Genomic DNA, 8,308 nt, shown 5'->3' on the forward strand with positions numbered 1-8,308 from the left:
TCAGAAAAAGAAAAGGAAAACATGACCATTACCTAAATTAAGCAAGGCAGCTTTAGAGTCCCAATGTTTTTGCTAATCTATTTGTTGACAATATTAGTATTGGAATTTGAAGACCAAGAACCACCAGCTAAAGCCATTTGATTCACTCTGTGTCCAACTGCAGAAGCTTAATTATTTTGACAAAACTTGCCTCAATCAAACTGAGATTCTTTCTTTCTCTTTCTTTCTTTCTTTCTTTCTTTCTTTCTTTCTTTCTTTCTTTCTTTCTTTCTTTCTTTCTTTCTCTCTCTCTCTCTCTTTTCTTTCTTTCTTTCTTTCTTTCCTTTTCTTTTCTTCTCCCTTTTCTTTCTTTACTTTTTTTCCTTTTCTATTCTTTTTTTGGGGGGGTGGGGTGGGGTGGGGTTCAAGACAGGGTTTCTCTGTATATCCTTGACTATCCTGGAACTGAATCTGTAGACCAGGCTGGCCTTGAATTCAGATATGTGCCTGCCTCTGCCTCAAAAGTGCTGCCTTGGATTTAAGGGATGCACCACCTGGGATGAGATTACTTCTACATGTAAATGTTAAAAGAGATGGGAAATGCATACCTGCTGGTCAGATAACCAAGTCTCACATAGATGCCAGTGCTTCATTTACACCTCAAGATTTCTTCCCACAAACTCTAGGCTGGAGTTGTGTTTTGGGGAAGTAAACAAGAATCTACAAAGAATTGCCCCTTGGCTGATGGCCTGACTCAGCAGTTAAGAGCACTGACTGCTCTTGCAGAGGTCCTGAGTTCAATTCCCAGCAATTACAACCATCTCTAATGGGGATCCAAGGCCCTCTCCTGGTGTGTCTGAAGACAGTGATAGTACACTAATATATATATATATATATATATATATATATATATATATATATATATATATATATATAATAAATAAATAAATCATTAAAAGAAGAATTCCCCTTGTGTTCAACGTGAGGGTAGCAGGATTGCTTTAGAAATGACCTGATAAGCCCGGCATGGTGGTGCACATCTGTAATCCCAGCAGCTGGGAGGCAGAGGCAGGCAGATTTCTGATTTCCAGGACAGCCAAGGCTACACAGAGAAACCCTGTCTCAGAAAAAAATAGAAAGAAATGACCTGATATATTTTTGAAAATCTATTGGATTAGATTCATTCAGTTGGGAAGAACCACACTAAATGCTGATGCGATCTTTCCTCTAGCCATGGATTGAGGGCTCCAATGAAGAAAAAGGGGGAAGGGGAGCTGAAGAGCAAGCTTTCCTTTGCTCTTTGCCTCCGGATTTTGGATCTCAGGAGAGCAGCTGCCTTGAGCTCCCACCACCATTTCTTCCTTACCATGATATCCTTGAAGTAGATGAAAGCATAAATTCTGATTCTTTTAGGCAGTTTGTAGCAGAAAGAAGAGAAGTGAGTGATATTTCCCATGAAAATTCAAGGGTTGGGGCAGTGGAATCTGAATAAGAAAGTAAAAGTCAGATACCAAACAAAAGTATTCAGTAGAGAAGGCATGAAGTAGTGTGCATTTTCTTGGATAGACAACAAAGGAAAGAGCTATTTACTCACATGCCTGCAGTGAAAGGAGCAGATGGACTTAGATCACTCCTCCATGTGGTATTTTTTTCTCTATAACATTGGAGAGGAATGTCTCTGGCCTTTGAAAACATACCAATGTGGTCTGAAGTCTATAGGAGGAATGTAGATGGTAGATCTAGAATAGTGTCACATTAGGCAATATGTAGGGAAAAGTTGTTGGGCAAACAAAATAAGTCTGTATTTATTGCCACAATCAAAATTTAACCACAAGTTGAATCACATTTTGTCTAGTCTCTTGCTCCTCTCTGGTCCAATAATAATAATTCTACTTCCCCCCCCCTCAGAAAAATGGAGTCAGACATTTTGCAAACCCCCCAGGAAATACTCACCTGCTTCATTTGCCGGGGCTTCTTTATGGATCCAGTCTTCTTAAGGTGTGGCCATACCTTCTGCAAGGCCTGTCTCATCCTTTCTTCAGAAGATGTTGGAATCCCTGACCTCTGCCCTATATGTAGGTAACCATCCTATGGGACATTCAGAAATAACATCACTATCTGTTACCTGGTATCTGCTGTGAGAAAAAACAGGCTCATGAAGTATTTGCATTCTCAGGATCAAAAGTGCATGATCCACAAGGAGAGAAAGACAACATTCTCTGGTGAGAGCAGGGTCCTCCTCTGTCAATTGTGTTCTGACTCCCAGAATCACAGAGGTCAGAGACACTGCATCATTGGAGTGCACGTTTGTACACAAATGGTAAGTGATATTTCTGAAAAAAATGAGAGCTTGAGAGAGGGACGCTTAGCAGACCATATGGAGAGGCTTGTTCTGATTATGAGGAATCCACTGTGCTACAAATCTTGCCAGTTTTTAAACAAAGAATGAGGAATGACGATAAAATATAAACATTTCATGACAGGTGCAGAAGTATAAATACCATTTTTAGTTTCATGATTCATTATGCTCCTGTCATTGAAAAGTATAATCATCATAAATTTACATCTTTATAAACTGCTTTAAAAACTGACATGAGACTAAAACCCCAAAAGTACATTGGAATGAGGTGGTTAGAAGCATCTGGGGATCCCAGTCAGATGCTAATTATCCAGACAATCATCAATTACAGTCCATCACTTTACTTGAGCACAGGGTGATTGTGTTTTATAATTCTATAGTCTGAAATCTAAAGTTCCATAGTTATTAAAATAAAACAGAAACAGCACTGTGATTCTTCTTCTACCCTCTCTAAATTAATTGTGTTCAGTGCTAGAGTTTGTCATCAGGTAACTCATTATTTATGTAAGGATGATATTCATTTATTTACTTATATAATTATTTACTTTTATTTATTTATTACAGGTGAAACTTGAAAATAAAATGGCATCTTTATTGAAGAAGATCCAAGAACAACAGGAGACTCTAAATGCAGAGAGGAGAACAATCTTTCAGTGGTTGGTGGGTATGAGAATAATGTGTAAAGTCAACCAGATGCAGATATCTTGCAAAGTTGGTCATTCACAATCTGAGGGTCATACATGCAAAGTGATGCTAGGAAATTCTTTTATGTTAACCTTAAATGCTTAAAGGCAAAATCCAATTTTGAACACAGAAAGGCCTGGCTGTGTGGCAGAGAAGTTTGATATTAAATCCTTTTTAAAAAGGGAAAACATTGATATTAATGGGCGATTTTCTGAGTGTTTAGCAGAGTACATCAGACTCTATGACTCCACTTGGAATTTCAGTTACAATGTATGTACAAAGTTGCATTTTTTTCTTTTTTGGTTTTTGATACATGGTTTTTCCGTGTAACCCTGACAGTCCTGGAACTTACTCTGTAAATTAGGCTGCCCTTAAACTCACAAATCTGCCTAATTTTGCTTCTGTTGCTTTTTTGAGTGAACATTGTATCAATCAAAACCTTTTTTTCCAGATATCTCAGAATCTCAATTAATAGATGAAAATGGTAAGGGAAAAAAGGATGGATTTGTTTGCTTCCTCTAATAATAATGAAGAAATGTATAAAATCAAATGATTTACATTTTCTGAAACGTGGGGAGAGAAAATCAGTGTGTGCAGCACCCTGACGGGATCCTGTAGGTGAATTTAAACATAGAAGAATTCAGTGGAGAGGAGAAAATACTCTTCAGATGTGATCTAGGATGTCCTTTTTCCTTCAGCACTATGTGACCCTATGGGGGGAAATGATCAGGTCAGAGTATAGCAAACTACATCCACCCCTCGAAGAAGAAGAGAATCAATATATGGTGTGTATGAAAAATCAAAGCAACACTATTTTAGAGGAGTTCAAGAAAAGTGAAGCCATGATGTTCCACAAGAGGAGTCAACTAATAGAAATATATCAGGAGCTGAAGGCGGTGTCTCAGAAGCCATATGAGGTGTTGCTGCAGGTAAGCATGGAAGAGGGCTTGAAACAGCTTTATCATCTGAGGCCACACCTATGACTGTTACATGTGAGATCCCTTTCTATATCCCTTCTACTTATTATCAGGTTTTAAGAAAAATCTGGAGAGATAATTTCTGTAATAACCTAAAAAGAGCAAGCTTGCTGACATTGTGTCAGAAGTTTCTCCTTTGAATACCTAATTTTTTTGTCTTTGTAGCTTGCTTCATTGAAACCCCAAATTAAGTGATTCTTGTTACAAAACACTCCATTTTGCCTCTACTTGGATATTATACACTTTTAAAGTAGTCTACTAAAAGTTTGTTCTTTTTGAAAGCTGTAATTTTGAGATTTCTTTGGGAGGTGGGGGATTTGATCTATGTTCTTCTGTCTTTCTTTTCTTTTGTTTTTGTTTGTGTTTTTGAGACAGGGTCTCTCATGTAGCTCTGTCTGTCCTGGAACTCACTCTGTAGACTAGGTTGGCCTCGAACTCAGAAATCTACATGCCTCTGTCTCCCAAGTGCTGGGATTAAAGGCGTGTGCCACCACCTCCTGGCAGATATATGTTCTACTTTATTGGTGCACAATGGCCTCAGATTCACAGGATTTCTGAGACCTAAACCCAAAATTCTAGAGTTACAGATATGAAGCACCATGTAGGGCTTAGGCCTCAGTTTTAAAGTATCTTTAATGAGAGTATCCCATGCTTTATGTACAAGATCAAAGAAAGTCCTCTTTGCAGACAGCTGCGGGTTACAAAGCAGTGTATAACTCCTACCCATATGGTTCTCAAATATTCTCACAGCCTGATTTCATTAAGAATTCATTCCATGTGCTAATTCATGTCATTGGCCTTACCCTGGGGCATGAAAATACATTTGCAAGATGAATCGGTGTAGTGACAACTAGCAATTATCTTTATATATAAAACTTTATGGACTGGAGAGATGGCTCATTGGTTAAGAGCACTGACTGCTCTTCCAGCAGTCCTGAGTTCAACTCCCAGCAGCCACATGGTGGCTCACAACCATCTGTAATGGAATCTGATGCCCTCTTCTGGTGTGTCTGAAGGGAGCAAGAATGTACTCATACATAAAATGAATAAATAAATCTCAAACAAAGCTATGCATATATGTATATATGTATATATATGTGTATATATATATATATATATATATATATATATATATATATATATATATATATATATATAATCGACATTGTGGGCTGTTCCTTCAGATATCTAAACTCTTGTTTTGTTTGCAGGATTTGGATGACTTGTTCAGAAGGTAAGTTTAATCCTCAGTGTAAGCCAGGATACCCTGAGTTATGTTACAAAGCTGAATAAGCCCTCTTAGCAATGTACAAATATACTTTATATAGAAAATACTTAGTTGTTTATGGATGATAGGTTTGGGATTGTGTTCATGGATATGATGCCTGTTTGGCATTACTAGACAGTGTCTTTTCTTTTTCTCTATGAATGAAGCAGTGTATGTAATGGTCTTGAACTAAAATTTGTCATTTTCAAATCCTAATCATTGAGGCCCATGGGCTGTACTTTCCTGGTAGTAGAAGAAAGGGGCTGGGAGCACAGGAAAAAGGTTGGTAACAGGAAGGGCTTGAGAAAGAGCATCTAAGAGGAAGCCACCCTGTCTCCTGACCATGGGGTTTCTTTAATACCAGAAAATATTGTGTGAAAAATGTTCAGTTGATTCCTTTTATTAATTTGGTTTGTTAGGAATACCTATGTGAGTGCATATGTGTGCGGGACACAGAAGCACTCTCAGGAGCCTGTCATCTCCTTTCACCATGGGTTCCTGAAATTGAACTTCAGTTGTCAGGTTATGTGACAAGGGTTTTAATACTTGGCACTGAATGAAGATTTATCCTCATCACTGGGGTGATATCTGTAGCACATGCCTATCAATGTCTTCTCCTTGCAGGAGTGAGTTACTGCAGCCGAGCCTGATGACACAGGGTATGAAACCAAAACTCAGTGCCCAACCCAATACTGGGTTGACTTAAAGGTTCAAGTACTTCCAAGGTGAGTGTCAGCACTGATATAATGACCAGAGGTGCCCTTCAATAATCAGATAACTTTTTACAATGAATATTTTAATTCCCTAAAAAGATATGTTTAGTTAAGGCATGAGTATAATCATATTTAGGCAGACAGTCATTTTACAAACAAAGATTAATGAAATAAAGATTAATAATGTACATTGTTCAGGCTGAAAAATGTAGTTTCATTTGTCCCTTTAGACACACAGAACAATTAATTCGGGACAGTTTAACATATATTAAGCGATTAAAATATTTGTATGTTTTCCATTAAATATTTTAGCAATTGATTATTTTATTTTGGAGACCTTATTTCTTTTTGTAACCCTGGCTATCCTGCGACTACCTCTGTAAACCAGGCTGGGCTCAGACTCACAGAGATCCACCTGCCTCTGGCTCCAAAATGCTTTAGTTAAAGACATGTGAAATCATGCTCACCTATCAGTTGAATTTTTAAAGTGTATTATACTCCATAGATTAAAAATTCACTAGATATAGTGGCATCCACTTGTAACCCCAATATTAAAAATATGGCATCAGGAGGATTGCCCAAGAGTTTGAGGCCAAAGAGATTGACATAGTGAGTTCCATGCCAGTCGAGGGTATATAGCAAGAAATCCTATGTCAAAGAAACTGCAGAAATTATCACAAAAAAGAAGAAAATAAAACAAACAGACAAAGTCATATATCACAGGCAATAAAAATAAAACAAGTTGATAAGACATGGGGCAGTCTGAATCATACTGGGAGATCAAAATATGGATTGTAACATCACAGGGAAAGAATATCAGAGGAACCAGGGTTTAGTTAAATGTAGACGCTTGCTACTAGGGAACAACTTCTAATGCATACTTTGTTACGAATCTGCATAGTGGGATGAAATTCAAAACCGTAAGATGAAAACAATCATCACCTGGGACTTAGGAATAACTTTTCAAGGAGACTCAAGGGTACAGCCCTCAGGGGGTCCTCATTGCATTGCACACAGCTTGTTTGCCTGGTGTAACTAAAGCCCCTGATAGAACTGTGCTGTGGCTTCCACCTCTGCAGCTTCTCCAGATTTTCAAAAAAGGTTTCATTTTGTGCTCATTCTGTTTCTTTGGGAAACCTCTTGACTTTGATTTATCTGGGCTATAGCTACCCTTCAGTCTTAGACTTTCTATTTTTAAAACCCAGGAAATCTCTAGGGATCTCTCTCTCTCTCTCTCTCTCTCTCTCTCTCTCTCTCTCTCTCTCTCTCTCTCTCTCTCTCTCTCAAGAGACAAATGTAAACATATTTGTTTTAACTAAAATTTCTTTCTTTTTTTGATGTTGGTTTTGTTTTTTGTTTGTTTGTTAGTTTGTTTTTCTGGGTTTTTTTTTTTTTTTTTTTTTTTGAGACATGGTTTCTCTCTGTGTGGTCCTGGCTGTCCTGGAACTCACTCTGTAGACCAGGCTGGCCTCAAACTCAGAAATCAGCTGCCTCTGCCTCCCAAGTGCTGGGAATAAAGGAGTGTGCCACCACCGCCTGGCTTAACTAAAATTTTGTCTCTTCCTATAGTGAAAATTTTCTTTCAAAATTTAGTCTTATACAACTGCCTCCCAAGTGTAGTTTTTGATGTCAGAAGATTCACCTCTAAATCTGGCAATGAAAATCCAGTTCTGGCTATGCCTGGATCCTATCGTGCTTCCTGGGGAGCAGAGAGCTTCACCACTGGAAAACATTACTGGGAGCTGGATTTGAAGGACCATGAGCAATGGGCTGTAGGGGTTTGTGACAATGTCTGGTTAAAGAAGAAAAACTTTGAGATTGGATCTGAAGGAGCATTTCTTCTAGTGTGTTTGAAGGATGGTGATCATTACAGTCTCCTCACTACCTGCCCAACATTTCATCACCACTATTTAGAGAAACCAGCTGGCTGGGTTGGCGTGTTCCTTGATTCTGAGGGTAGATGTTTGAGTTTCCTGGATGTAACCAAGAGTTCCCTCATATACAGCTACTGCCCTGAAACTTTCCATTGCACTGTCAGGCCTTACTACTGTACTGCCTATACATGATCATAGGAAGCTATATCTAGCATGCTAGTGCTTTTATATGGTAATGTGTCCACTTTTTATTGTGATTAAATATTGTGATGGTTTGTATATGCTTGGCCTAGAGAGTGGCACTATTAGAAGGTGTGGCCATGTTGGAATATGTGTGTCACTGTGGTTATGGGCTTTAAGACCCTCATCCTAGCTGACTGGAAGCCATTCTTCCACTAGCAGCCTTCAGATGAAGATGTAGAATCCTCAGCTCTCCCAGGACAGCCAGGGCTACA

The 8,308-nt window shown here is 38.5% G+C and overlaps 1 pseudogene; it reads left to right on the forward strand.

Moving 5' to 3' along the window:
* Positions 1-1,891: 1,891 nt before the first annotated feature.
* LOC127689557 (tripartite motif-containing protein 43C-like) lies at positions 1,892-8,045 on the forward strand (annotated as a pseudogene).
* Positions 8,046-8,308: the final 263 nt, after the last annotated feature.

Source organism: Apodemus sylvaticus, chromosome 7 (genome assembly GCF_947179515.1).
Source record: "Apodemus sylvaticus chromosome 7, mApoSyl1.1, whole genome shotgun sequence".
Taxonomy (NCBI): Eukaryota; Metazoa; Chordata; class Mammalia; order Rodentia; family Muridae; genus Apodemus; species Apodemus sylvaticus.